The 15,246-nt window shown below is 46.3% G+C and overlaps 1 protein-coding gene across 1 annotated transcript in view; it reads right to left on the bottom strand.

Annotated features, from left to right (window-relative positions):
- LOC138515798 (probable E3 ubiquitin-protein ligase HERC6) overlaps positions 1–15,246 on the bottom strand; it is a 2,700,520-nt gene that overhangs the window by 109,806 nt on the left and 2,575,468 nt on the right. The window lies entirely within an intron of this gene.

Genomic DNA, 15,246 nt, shown 5'->3' with positions numbered 1-15,246 from the left:
CTTCAGGGAAAAATAAGCTGGTAGGGGCCAGAGCTACAGGCAGGTCAGGCCTGCTGGTAGTTCGCAGCCCTTACCAGCAGACTAGTAGTTTGATGGTCCTGAAAAGGTGCAGGTAACCGTTGTTACCGCCACTTTCTTCCGGAACGGCAAACTTGTAATGAGGGCCTTACTCTTAAATACAGAGAAACAATGGATACAGTACAATCACAAAGAGTAGGTTACCCTGCCCTCCTATTATTCCAGTCGACACCAAAGTATATTCATTTCTTCAATACTCAAATAACTCTGGTGACACACTCTGCTGCTTTCAACAATTGCATCATTTGTATTGCACAAATCTACCGACAGATCTAAAGTTATTAAAAAACAATTGATATTTTATTCTTAAATTGTATATATATATTTTCATCACATATCTTCAATAGTACATATAAAGACAACAGGTCTCTTGTGCAAAAATACAATAAAGTGCAAACAATAATACTTCAAACGTAATAAAGTGCAAGTGCATCAAAATGCAAAATATAGATACATCACAATTCACATAAAACTAGAAACACATATTTTCTATTCTCACGGGGTCGAAAATCAACACATCACAAACCACCACCTATGGTCCTTCTGTACCTATCTCAATAGCAGCACTTTTAAATCACTAGTGCTGTAACCAATATTCCCCCTGCTGGGACTCAAAATCCCACTAAGGATAACAAACAGGTGGACATCAAATAACGCCTCTTTAACATGTGTCAACACTTTAGTGTTTCAGCCCCACCGCAATCATCATTGAACCTCAAATGTGCAGCATGGCACATCTGATCGCGTGAACCTTAACTCTGTACAGCTACTCTTAGCCGCTTTCCCGGACAAGTGCATGACCTTACAAGGACCTTCCTGACCTGGGAAAGAAGGAAGAAGGCCAAACAATAATAAGGCATCAGACAATCCCTAGTAAAGTCATGCATTTGACCGGGAGAGCTGCTAATTTCGCTGGCTAGTGATGCCTTTGTGTGTGTGTGGCAAAGGAAAGGGGTGGGACTGTCTACTCACCTTTCCACATCTTTGGTGCCAGAAAGTCTAGGGGCCTCATTACGACTCAGGCGGTAAGGTTTTTACGGCGGCGTTAACAGCGCCGACCCTTACCGCCTGAGTACGAGGTCCCTTAGTGCCATGGCGGACTTAACACCTGCTTTTAGCAGGTGTTAAAATCCATGGCGCTAAGGGACCATGGAGTTAATTACGCCACCGTAATTTACGGTGGCGTAATTAACGCCTTCCCCACTCCCATTATGCCCTATGGGGCAAAAATGGGAATGGGGAAGGGTAAATGGGGATTGGGGACTTACCGCCCCGCCAAGGTCGGAATGGGGCGGTAAGTCCGCCAACCACCATGGCGTAAACGTAGTTTACGCCATGGTGGTAAAGTCACGGCCCAGGCGGTAACTTACCGCCTGGGGCGTAATGAGGCCCTAGGTGTGGGGAAAATGCAAAACCACTATTCGTCCCTGATTGTACAACTACAGGCTGTTTGAATGGTGCAGTTCCTTACCATTGGTGGGCTTGGACTTGCTTCCAGCTCAGATTTTGAATAAGAAGAGGACCTCTGCAGCCATTTCTTCAGATCATCATTGGAGCGAAGAGTTGCTGGAAAAAGAACAGCTGGCTGAAGCACCAAAGAAGACTCCTGAAGTGAACCAGCACACCTTCCTGTGTCTGACCTGTTGAAGCCCTATTTGATTACCTGATCTCCGAAGACCCTGAGCGGTGCTTCAGGCTTTGGACTAGTGGGACCAACTAGACTCAACACCTTCTCGAGGATCCAGCCCTTCAGAGCATTCAGAAGTCTCCCTGGACTGCCGGTGGACTGATCAACTCTTTTCAGTAGTCACCAGCTTGTGTCACAAGTCGCCTTCTCTCCGAATTTCAGTGTCCGTCATCAAGGGATCCTGCCCTGGAGTAGCATCTGCGACTGGAAGGACACCTGTCGTCGCCTGTGTCCGGAGAACTCCCTGGAACTCGCCTTGCTCCAACCTATGAAGTGTAGTGAGAAGGTCTGCATCTGTGTTTCTTGCATTTCTTCATCAACAAAGGTTACACCTTGCCGCTGCACCCACCGAAAGAAACCCTAATCCTGGAACTCCTCGGCATCAACCACCGGAATCAAAGGCAAAAAAATTAGCCTGCAACGACCCCAAGACAATCCAAGAAGACATCTGGGATATTTGGAGATGGGGCGGTTAAGTAAACGCAGTGTATCTGTTCCCTGCTGCCCTCCATAGGTTACCAATGGGAATAAGTCCCTTTGTCTCCTGCATTCCATTCCACTCACCTTTTGGTGGTCGAACCTGGGTAGAGTACCGTGAAATACAAGAAAACATTTGCTTACCTTTTAACACAAATTTTGAATAACCTTTTGAACTATCACTAAGACAAGGTAAATTGCAATTTACCTGCAGAGGCACCATTATGGTGAGAAAGATTGTAGCTCCTGTGACTGTTGGGCACAAGGCATCATTCTTCATAGGGTTTGGACTGCTTAGGTGAGGTTGTTGACTTGTGATCTGGTTCCATCATTTATTGCATCTAATATACTTACCTGCTTTGCTGAATAAGTCATTTCATATGTATTTGAACCTATAGTGGATGCACATATTTGTGTCATATTGTGTGATGATTGACTGTTAGATTCATTTTTCAGTGTGTTTAGAAGGCATATATTAAATATCTGTAAATGTATACAAGACTATCTAAATGTAATTATTGTGCCATACTCTGTGGACTCATTGAGGGCCCCTGGCGACCCAACACACATGTTCCTGAGAAAAAGCCTTGACTGCTCTCCACCGCTACCTTGATTGCATTTTGGCAAACCTCTCAGAGTCCCTTTTCACTATAACTAGGGTGGCCTTCTCAAAGCTGTTCACCAGACCAGATTCTTGAAATCCATCTTAACAACTTGGTGCTCAGCGGTGAGCAAAAGGTCTTGGGCATCCAGTGTTATTCACTAGGTAATGTAAGGAACTCATGGTGGCAACAGTAAAGACAAACACAAGTGATCACAGTTTAAGGGTTTTTATTAAACTGCATGCAGGTTGGAAAAATGGCTAATCTAAACCTAAATCTAAGATGGGAGCAAGCGTCGACCATCAAATGAAAATAAGGCAGTCCTAGTGGTGTTGTGTAAAATCAAAAGGGCCTATACTAAGAAACCTATTGCCAAACCTTACCACTAATCCAAAAAGGGTGTAGGATAAGTTCTCAAGAAAAGAAAGAAGTGTTCACAAATAATATGTCAGGATGAAGTAGCTTGGGTCTCCTTTCCCCACTTTTTAAGCACTGGGTAAAGTGGGATCCTGGAGCACAGTACAGTGTCGAGCTTCCCCAGCACAAAATGACAGTTCCACTTGCAGCTTTCGGGAACATCGATGGCCAAGTCTCGTTCCTTTTGAAAGTCTCTTGCCTTCGAGGGCCTGACGTATTCAAGTAATAACACAAAAGTTCCTTCAACAAAAATGAAAGTTTGTTTCCTGATTTCACTTAGGGTGAGGATTCTTCACCCCTGGGTCCCCCTCTTCCGGGCGCTGACCTCTCTTTACTCTCAGCATCCATCCACCAGGTTCACTATGGCTTTTCCTTCATTCACTAATCTTAATGTCTTTTTAAACAGTTCAAGTGGACACCCCTCGGCCGGGTTCAGGTTTGTCAAAACACTGTTTCTTGGGACTTAGTTTTCCCCCTTCTCGTCAGCATCCCTCCTCAAGGTTCACACTTGCCAAATTCATCTTTACATTCACTTTCAATGTATTCAGGATTCACTTCCCTTGCTTTCTCATGTGGCAGGATTCAATTCCCTTGCTTTCGTTATAGTTCCTAGGTCAAAGGCTTTCGACTGTATGGGGATTTTGCTTGACCTCCTGTATGACCACTTTGACCTATCTTGTCGGCTATCCTATGGCCTTCTGGTATATGTTGTTTCACTCAGACGGGGATCGACCAGATTTTCTCGGAGCAGCACCCACGTGGTGCCAGTCCCCTTCTGTAGCTGGTCTCCCCCTCTACATTTGTATAGTTCTTTGACTTTGCCACCTCGTGACTTTCATTCACCACAGCACGGTTCTTATCGGCTCTCCCCCTCAACTCACCGGCTGTGATGAACCGCTTGGTTTTCCTCTTTACTGGAGTCAAGGCCGGTACTAAGGAAACAGGGGTCTCCCTCGCTCCGGCTCATCAGCATCGAAACGCTCCGTGTACCGTTGACATCTGCTGCAGCACACTTAGGCTATTGTCCTCGGCCTTACGATTCCATCTGTGGAGGGTTCAATGGGTTTTGGTTGAAAAGGGCAAGGTTGTGTCTCTCCTCGTCAGCCTCTCGATGTTTGCTGCCTTTCTCCTCCTCTTCAACTGCCGGGTATTGATAGCTGTCTCGTCGTGCTGTCTGCCTTGCTTGTATTGTACTCTCTTGCACCACCTTTTATCCCTGTGGGGGAAGGGAAAGGGCTGTCAGGTATGTGTGAGTCTCATCAATAGCCTGACTTTGCCTGACCCTTATATTGGGACATGTCAGGTAAACGGCTCTGATGTTAGTCCATTGTGCGAAAGTGTTTGTGTTGGGAAAAGGGGGGGGCTGTATTTTTCGAATGTCCTACATGGTAGGATGGGGAAGAGGCATTGAAGGAAGGGGGATACCACGTCTCACCAGTCGGTGTCCCTCTCGCACTCCCCGAGGACCCCCCCATAAAGGTAATCCTCCCTCACTGGTCCACCCCCAGGAACTGGATCCAATAGATGATGATGAAGATGGGTCTTCCCATGTTTCAATGTCTACTTTGGAAGCTGATGCTTTGTATGAGTTGAAGAAGGAAAATCTTAGGCTCGGAGAGGTAGAATTTGAGTTTAACATGGCTAAGCTGGCGTTTGACAGAACTGAAAAGCAGAAGGACAGAAACATTCCAGCTGGAGTTGGCCAAACTACCAGGGTCTCATGGCTCCTCCAGATGGCCTGCATGTGGCTCTGGGTCCACTTCTCATCCCAGATTTCCTAATGATCTTTTGGGCATGTATGATGAGAAAAATGATATCATTGATTGGATGACTGCATCTAAATATGCCTGTGTAGTGCCTGTGAAGTGCTCTAATAAGGAGAGCATGATATGATTGCATGGTTGCTCAGCAGACTGCCCCATTCCGGCTACAGTGCCATTATGGAAATGTCTAAAGCTGACAGAAATGACTTTGATCAATTGAAATAGGCTCGATTCTTGAAGTTTGGGAAGAGAATATAAGAAAAGATAGAGGTATACTTGGGTGTCTTTTGTATCTGACTCTTTGGAGAACATGTGTGGCAGGGCTGAGGGCCATAAGGTAACCACGTTTTATGGCATGTTCAATTTGGTTATGCATTGAAATATTTTTGCTTCCTGTCCCCCTGAGCTAAACAGCATTTGGCAGCTTCAGATGAGTTAGATCCTAGGAAGCTGGCCATTGCTTCTGATTTGTGGGTTCACATAGAGTGTCCCATAAGAACAAACATGTTTCTGGTAAACATGAGGAGGGGAAAAAGCAGAAGGAGAAGGAGGGTGGGAATACTGATAAAACATTTTTGCAAATGGGCTACACAAGGTTTAAAGGGGGGTAAGTCACATGATCATAGAACAGGTAGTGGGACATACCATCCCAAGCAAGAAGGTGGACACTATAAACTTCCTTACACACACACACAGGTTCAATGGGTCTTGTGTAGCATGAGTAGCAAGTGACCATTTCAAAGGGGAACCCAGATGTAAGGGTAAGAACTTGGGGTTCCACTCTGTGAATCTGGCACTTCCTTATGAAGAGGAAGAGATACTCAAAGAGGCAGCCTTCTATTTAGATTATTTTTCCAGTGGCATAGGATATATTATATTCAAGAACCATGTTTGTCACAACACTGAATGTCCACTCGGGTGTTCTCAGTACCTTGTCTCCCATAAATAAAAGTGGTAGTAGACCAATTGTTAGTCTAGGAAGTCATAATACAACAGGCATGTCTATGCAATACACCCATTTTTCATGTTATGTTATCATGCAGTTTTGGACTACAGAGTACTCAATGCGCGCACGCACACACACACACACATGCACGCACACGCACGCACGCACGCGCACACACACATACACATTCATGATTGTTGAGTAACATTCAGAGGTGCAAATACAAAACAGTGTTAGCTTTGGGTAACTGGTTTTTCATGCCACTATTAAGGGAAGCACTAAACTAATGTTTCCAAAAAAAGCTTGGGGCTACAAAATCAGCCAAGGAACATTCTCAAGTGAAAAATAAAGCCTACTAGATGGCATTTCAAATTGATGGCAGTATGTAGATTACATCTATTTTACAGCTGTTGATTCTAACACCCATATAAAAAAGCTGGATTAAATCATATAGGAATTAGCACCAAAACTGTATGTATATATATATATATTTCTGATGCTTGTGAATCTGCTTAGAATCCCATGCTGTGCATATAGTCCGACATCTGGTAGCAATCGGTGGGTATTGCATCTTTCTTTCGAAGATCGAAAAGGGACGTCGACATGGGCATGACTGTAACACTATCTCTAATGTGACGTGTAGTGTACCCTAAATCCATCACTTGTCGAGGTCCCACCAGATTGTTTTCTTCTGCCTTTCAGGTTGGTCGATTAATTCAGAGTTTGCCTTTGAGTTTATATTGCTACTTGATGAGTTCTGGCATGTTCACCACCAGGCATCTTCGATAGCTGTTCGACGGATATTCGACGGATATTCGACAACCATCTTGACGGCTGATCCGTTTGCCGATTCTACAACTCCGGCGACTCAATGGTTGTTCCTTGTCTGCCATTGCCCTCTGGCCTGGCCTTACATTAGGGAGAGTGTGGACACATTTATACTGACTATTCTCTTGTAAATGCCTTTTCCTTGCCCTCCTTTCATCTGGCTGTTTTTCCCCTCCAATATGGAGCAAATACCTTTTATATTTTGCCTGTCGTGTAATGGCAAATTCCCTTGGAAGGATACTCGTGACTCCCTCGTGACCACGACGAACGGCGTTGCAAGGCCTGTAAACTCTCTGGGCCCAAAACCCTTAAGGACAGGCGCACCAGCGGTGGGCGGCCTACGCCATGCAGTCCGATAGTCACTTTCCCGCCGGCACCGTTGCCTTGAACGAGGTGTCTGTGAGCAGCCACGGCTCTGCTTCGGAGCCCCTATACATTACTGTGGAATCTGATTCCCATCTGTCTGTCCCCAGCCCCACAAAGCATGCCGCCTGCAGTGCGATGGTAAGCCTACACCCCAGCGACAAAGACACGTACAATTCCCATAAACCGAAACACACAACCCCCTCGCCCTCACTCGACGGATTTGTCAAAGAAGCCATTAATGCCCGTAGGGTCGTTGAAAGTTTCAGCAGGGGCTACAGAACCTGGCAGTTCAGGGCCCACTGAGCCCCCGCCATCACAGCCAGCACAAGGCCCTAAGGCTTCGACCGTATCAGGCGTTTCCCATAAAACTTCGACACATGTTGCGGTGGTGTTGAAAGATGTGCCGAAACAAGCCTCTTTCACTAAAATGCATCAAAAGCTTCAGGAGAAGCTTTCTAAGGCCCATTCTCATAGCTCTGGCCTCAATATGGCCTCCCCATTACCTGAAGGGAATTCCCCGGCCTCTCCTCCTCTGTATGGACCAGGGAAAGATTTGAAGCCTGCATAGAAAATATGTCTAAGTTTATCGACTTTTCTGATAAATCTTATGATATTCTGAAAAGACCTTGGCCTATGGATGACTGCCCTAGGCCTTCCAGGTCTCCAAGGCACCACTCTCCTGGGGCTCAATTTTCGTCCCCACCTTGACAATGTCTAAATGAGACTCCTGTGGACATCTTCCAAGATGACATGGGGAACCCTGATGATGACATCTATTATGTCCCAGATGCTGATCAGGTCTCACAAGACACGATTTCTCTAGATCCTGATATCTGGGCAACCGCTGATGACCAAGGGACTTGGCCCAATACACCTGCCCATGAGCCTGACCCAGACATTATCTTCCTGGATGCTCCTCCCATCTCTCAACCCCGGGAGCGTTGGCTTTGCCAATTGACTATCACATGTTATTCAACACCGTCCTCAGAAAGGCTGCTGACCATTTTAAGATTGTGACACAGGAGGCAGTACCTGACTCGGATTTCATTGAGGATATCCTCAAAGAGAAAGTCCCCATCCCTCCCCTAAACTCAGTTAAGAAGTGCCTTGCCCACTCCTTACTTAAACCCTCTCTCACTTGGGCCGTCAACCCAAGGGTCAAAAAACAAAACTCGCCCTATGACCAAAGATCCTTTATATATCAGAGGACATGCCGTCCCGGACTCCCTGGTTGTGACAACCACCGGAAAACATGCAGGAGTTCCACTATCCTCGTCCGTGTCACCTCCCGACAAGGACTGCAAGAAGCTTTACGCTCTTGGAAAACGTATTACCACCTCAGCCACTTTCAGCACTCATATAGCTAATAACACCATAATCCTGGCAAGCTATAACAAAGTACAGTAGGGTCTGGTGCAAGATAGCCTGCAAAACATTCCAGAGCTTACTCGATCACAGCTTCTAGCGGTAGTGATTGAAGGGTGTCAGGTGATGCAGAACATTTTAAAGAATACCCTTGATGCAGCAGAGACCGCAGGATGGGTACTAGCAGAAGATACCTTTTTGAAACGCCATGCATGAGTCAAGAACTCTGGCTTCAACCCTTAAACTCAGGCTTCTTTGATTAATAAAACCGTGGAAGACTCTTCCCTCTTTGGGAAAGCGGCAGACGAGGCTGTTGAAACCACAAAGAAAGAACACGAAATGCTGAAGTCACTGAACCAGATCTCGACTAAGCCTTTTGTTCAACAGAGAGTCTTTAACACCCACCATTCCTTTTGCAGGCAACCCATTTACTGCTGCTCTCAAGGTGCATATGGTACAGGAGGATCTCCTTGGTATGCCGGTCAGGGCACCTCCAGCAGTTTGCAAACCCATGAACAGCTTGGATTTCGTGATGGCAAGGGTAGGGGAATAAAGAGGCTCCCCAGACAGCAAATGACTCAGTGGTGCAGGTCCCCTCCCATGTTTCCCCAGTAGGAGGAAGATTAACATCTTTCACCCACATATGGGAGGGAATCACCTCGGATCAGTGGGTCCTCAAAACCATCAGTGGTGGCTATTGCATAGAATTCCTACAGCCACCATGATACAACCCGCCAAAGAGCAGACGGCTGTTACCGGAAAATCTACACATCCTACTAGAAGCAGTCCAAATGCTCCTGCAGAAGGGAGTGATTGAGGTCGACCCAGATCTTCAGGTAAACAAGGGAATTTATTCAATGTACCCAAAAAGGATCTAACCATGGACCCTGTTTTAGATCTGTTTCCTGCAAACAAGTATGTCAAACCTCAAAACTTCAGGATGACAACTCTATAGGAGGTAATACCACTGCTTCAACAGCGCAAGGCATGTAGTCTCCATCAGTAGCATCCAAACATATAAATCTGTTGGAACTACTTGCAGTGTGCAAAACCCTAAAAGCTTTCCAGACACACCTACAAGGGAAGACTGTTCTAGTCTTTACAGACAGCATCATGGCCATGTACAACCTGAACAAACAGGGGAGCACTCACTCTTTAGGGCTGTCCAAACTGTCTCAGAACATTTGGAAATGGGCACTCCTACTGTCACAACATGTTGAAGGGGAAGACAATCTTCTGGCAGACGTACTCCGCAGAGGCTTCTACCTACCCGTAGAACACGAGTGGCGCTTGTAAGAACATATTCTACACAACGCCTTTTGCAGAATGGGGCCATCCAGGCATCAACTTGTTCGCAACTCTGGAGAACGCCCAATGCCCAGATTACGCATCCAGGTACCCTCAGAAACAGTTAGTCTATGGATAACATGGTTTGGGAGATGTGGCGATGCATTTCCCCCAAATTTCCCTACTCAACAGGATAGTGCACAAGATGCACCAGGAACAAGTCACGCTGATCCTGGTGGTGGCACCAATGTGGGCTTGACAGCTATGGTCCTCTCATCTCATAAGAATGTCAGTCTACCCACCCAGGAAACTGCCTTGTCCATACAACATGCTGTCACAGGACCTAGGGAAAACACTACGCCTGTGCCCTCAAACACTCAAATTAACAGCTCCTGCAGTCATAGAGTTTGAACATCTCCAACTACCTCAAATATGTATGGACATTCTTAGAGAAGCACAGAAGCCTTACACCAGACACTGTTAGTCCAATAGCTAGAACCGTTTTCTCATCTGGTGGAAAACTAAAAACATCAAGCTTATTGACTGTTCACCTAAAGATATAGGGCCTCATTCCAAGTTGGCTGGTGCAGTAAAAAAGTGCTGGTATTCATGGATACGGGCCCTTTACCGAACCGGCCAACTACGGGGTTTGCTGGTGTGGCACCTGGGTTACCTCCAGCTAAATGCTGAACCTAAGCCAGCCAACCATCGGTAAAAAACCTCTCATTACCGGCATTGCCGGTGCTGGTAATGACAGCAGATCCCTGGGGATTACACCATCACTCATAATCCAGCGGCAATGCCGCCAGACCGGGTGCCAGAAATGGTAACTACCTTAACCGGTATCCTGGTGGCTCTGCCGCCAGGATACCTGCAAAGGTAGAATGAGGCCCATAGTCCTTTATCTAACACACCTCTTAGATTCAGGACTAGGTTTCAACTCTCTTATGGTCCACCTTGCTGTCCTCTCTGCGTACATCACATCTCAGAGCAATGTTTCCTGTAGAATAAATTCTAGTAATTAGGACATTCATGGAAGTGGTAAAAAGACTTCACTCTCCTATTTCTAACCCAACTCCCGGCTGGGACTTGAATGTCGTGCTTACAAGAGGCTCTGACCTTTAAGACTGCTCTGTGGTGTCTATTACATCTATCAGGAGAGTTAGTGAATTGCAGGCTTTCTCAGTTCAAGACCCATTTGTTACCATTCATAAAGACAAAGTGGTACTACGCACACACCCACGCTTTGCACCTTCATTAATTTCTAAGTTCCATGTGAACCAATCCATCAAACTGCAACTTTGTCAGAGTCCCACTAACTCAGCTGAAAGAAGCCTCCATACACTAGATGTTATTATCTTATTAAGGCAAAACCACAGAGAAAGACAGACCAATTCTTGTCTCTGTTGCCGCTGGTAGAGAAGGGGACCTTGTCTCTAAGTCAGCCATATCTAAATGGATTGTTAAATGCATCACACTATGTTACTATGTTCTTGCCAAAAGAGATTTACCCTTTACGCCTAGAGCACATTCTACTCGAGGCACAGGAGCTACTGTAGCCTTTTATTGCAAATGTTCCTCTTGATTCTATTTGCAAAGCAGCTGCCTGGTGTTCTGTTCACACTTTCACTCAATATTACTGCTTAACACACACTCTAATTCTGATTCTCAGGTGGGGCAGGCAGTGTTAAGAAATCCCTTTGTTACTGTTCCTTCACACATTTCACCACCATCTCCTGGTTCTGCTTGCTAGTCTATGCACAGCATGTGATTCTACGCAGATTCACAAGCATCAGAAGACATACTTACCATAATCATATTTCTGGTGCTTGTATCTGCTTAGATTCACATGTGCCCACCCTTCCTCCCCTCTTGGGAGTACAAGGAACATCGACATCTTACACCTTCTTTTCTTCTATACTCACTCATGCATTATATAAGGCTCCCTTACGGCAGAACAAAAACAACTGGTGGGACCTCGACACGTGAAGGATTTTAGGTACACTACACGTCACATTAAGGATAGTGTTACAATCACGCCTATTTCGACATCCCTTGTAAGTAATGTATGTCATTTAATTTCAAAGTATCATAAATTGCACAAAGAGAGGTTATATGTTTGGGCTTTTCATTGTCAGATGAGGGGGATCTCCTTAAAATTTCACAAAAAAGTATATATTTACAGAATCCTCACACACTTAGACAGCTTCTAGTATGACGAGGTTTGCTTAATTAAGGGTATACTTACATACCCAACTATGCCTCATTGGCAAAAAAAACCTTTATGCATGAGGTAAACTGAATTTCCGTCCATCAGACTGGAAGGCAGAACTCACACACATCCTGCAACACAATTACAATTTAATGATTCAAAGCATTCCTCTTCAATACAAGAATACTGATAAAGATTTAGAAGTAATATTGCTTACTGGTCAAACCCCATTTACATACACAGTTTCTAACTATGCTGAGAGCAAACCAATTGAACAGCTTTTACATGTTTGCACAACACCAGCACAAAACGTCATTTCAGAAGAGAAGGTTTTAACAGAAGTGCAAAAAGAAAGGGCTCTAGCACACAATACAATTATTCAATTGAAAACTCCAATAATTCAGCTGGGAGCAAGAACACGCTCAGGCGTTATGAACGCTAAAGCTCTACACACTAGAATGACTCAGTGGGCTGTTACTCAGAGTGCTTCCGATGAGCAGTACAATTAAAACCCATAGTTGAAGCAAATGTTTGATCTTGAGTGGTTGCTTCAATCACAAGCAGACGGATCTTGAGTGGTTGCTTCAATCACAAGCAGACGTTGATGTACCAAAAGTTTCAACTTGGATGTTTGCAGAAATCATTTACTCTGATGTCACAGTACTTCCAGACTTCAGGGCAAGATCTGCAGATCAATCTGCATGTGCTTCTGTTAAAAGCCATTTCAACCATATTAATGTATTTGGATATCTAGAGATCAAAACAAAGCATTAGGGAGATACATCAGACCAGAGAGCTGAGTTACAATCAATTCTCAAGGCGTTCCAGCAGCTTGTTCCCCAGAAGCCCACACGTACTGTCTCTGAATCAGACACATGTAGTCAGGACTTACAATTTGGATCTCTAAAGGTCGGTGTAAAATGATTTTAATGATCCTAAAGGGAAATAAATAGTATATTAGCAGCTTTCACAAAAGGTTTGGAGCACCCAAGAGGCAAATCAGATTCTGTGCACAGTGCTGAAATAGACTATCACACTTGTCTGCTAGACAGCATACAGCAAGATCTGTGGTGGGAGCTTTAACACTGCACAGATTAAAGAGGACATAAAGCCTACCTTGAAGCAAGCTGTCCTAACCCGAAAGGATTTCCTAACACATGTACCTATAATCTCAAAGTTAAGACAGTAATAGTCACAATTCCCCAAAAGGTTGGAGAGCCCGTTGAAAGAGTTCTTACATACAAGCAGGACATATTCAAATGAACATCTGCTACACATGCAGGAATGGCTCATGCTCAATTTGGAATATTGAAAACAACTTGGCTTTTGATGGAAAGATATTGGTGGCCAGAGCTGAGAAAAACCATACATTGCCAATAGCTCAACATATTTGCAAACAACACTGAATCCTACCAGGAAATCAACAGAAACTACTCTAGAAGATCCTTTTAAACCCATTTTGTGGTTTAAACTGTCCCTTGGTAGCAGGTAACATATACACATACATGTTAATTGTATGATTCAATTGCAGTTGGCAGAAGAAGGCTGTCAGTAAGGAAGTTATAAAGTTTGTGTTGAGATTGATTTTGCCAATTGCTCAACATATTTGCAAACAAACTGAATCCTACGGGCCGAGAAGCATGCCCGGTAGGATTGCAGAAGGAGGAGTAGCTGCCATGAGTCGGAGGGGTGCAGTGTGCCACAGAGGTAGGAGGGTGAGGAGCAGCTCGACCATGCAGAGGAGGGCCTAGCAGGTGAGAAGGCAGCGGCAGCCTATGCTGCCCGGGACAGAGGCTGGCGGGAAGTCGGGCGGCAGAAAAAGAACACGTTGAGTCAGTGACGCGGGCCCGGAGGGTGAAATTGGGGCCCGCCTGTGAGCTGCAGATTTTAGTCTGGACAATAGATGGCGGATACCCCCATGAGACTGTCATTAAACTACACCTTGGCCTGAGAACCATGTATGCTCTAAGGGGGCCCGACACACACTGAACACAAGTAGGGTAGACGTCCTTTGTCCGAGAAAGAGATACCGAGGGGGAGGCAAGGAATTGCGCTGGGGTCCCAGGTGCAACACTCGTCCGAGCAGGGGAGAAGGTGGGGACAGAGAAATGTGCACGCCGCGTAGGCAGAACTGACCAGGCTAAGGACCAGAGGCCCCAGCCTCGTACTAGGGGCCACAGTGCGAAGAATTGGTGGGCAATAGCAGGACAAGTTCCCTGGGAACAGTAACACAGCGCCACTGTAAAGAGGTGGACATGCCTCGTAGGCTCGCTCTGCATTTGTGCTGGATATTCTACTGTGGTGACCCCTGTGGGGACCCCCACAGTACAATATCCAGCACAAATGCACAGCGAGCCTACGAGGCATGAGGCCCTAGGGGACACAGAGAAAGCGTGCTAGGGCCCGAAGGGGAGTCCGAGGACACCGCGCACCAATAACCCCTACAGGGGGCGCTCCAGAAACCGAAGTGGACGCAGGGCAGCTCGGGAAGAGAACCGGGGTACCGCGGCGCTCCAACTAGGGGCTTCCAGACATACCCCTTCTGACAGACATTAAACAGGCGCTCCACACGACAGAGGCGAAGAGGCATCCCTAGAGAGTTCCCTCGCGAACCAGTGACCGAGCACAAGCAGGGAGAAGGCCCAGCCCAGGGGGGAAACTCAAGCACCCTCCCAGTTGTTGAAGAGAAACGGTGAACAAACGCCCAGTACCAGGAGCAAGCGTCCAAAGGGACGCATATACTGGCTTCAGGCTTTAGAGTTGTCTTGAGACAGACGCATAAGACCGGGAGTATGCGTCCCGACACTGTCGAAACATGGAGGAGGTTGGACCGTGCCCCCCACACGTGGCAGCCCTCAACCACAGAAGAAAAGAGATCAGGGTCTCGCCAGACGATAAGGGGGTCGCAGAGGATACACAAAGACAGGCCGCTCCCATAAGACCCCGGTACAGCTGGAAGACAAGTACAAAAGGCCGGAGGAAGAAATCCCGACACAGATTTCTACTGCTTTAGTGCATAGCCGGAAAGGGTCCCACCCCAACGGGGAACCAGATAGCGGCCCTGGAGGAGATACGGAACCAGGTTCCCGCAATAAGGAGAGCATGCACAGGAGTTCTCTCTGCAGCATTTTCGGAGGCCTTCAGGAACCACCCAGAGGGTGACCTCCCCCGGTGCACACAAAATGGCGACCAGGGCAGACATCCCAGCCCCTGCATTA

Source organism: Ambystoma mexicanum, chromosome 6q (genome assembly GCF_040938575.1).
Source record: "Ambystoma mexicanum isolate Mex_15411 chromosome 6q, UKY_AmexF1_1, whole genome shotgun sequence".
Lineage (NCBI taxonomy): Eukaryota > Metazoa > Chordata > Amphibia > Caudata > Ambystomatidae > Ambystoma > Ambystoma mexicanum.
The sequence above is the reverse complement of the archived record's forward strand: the minus strand, read 5'-3'. Positions and strand labels throughout refer to the sequence as shown.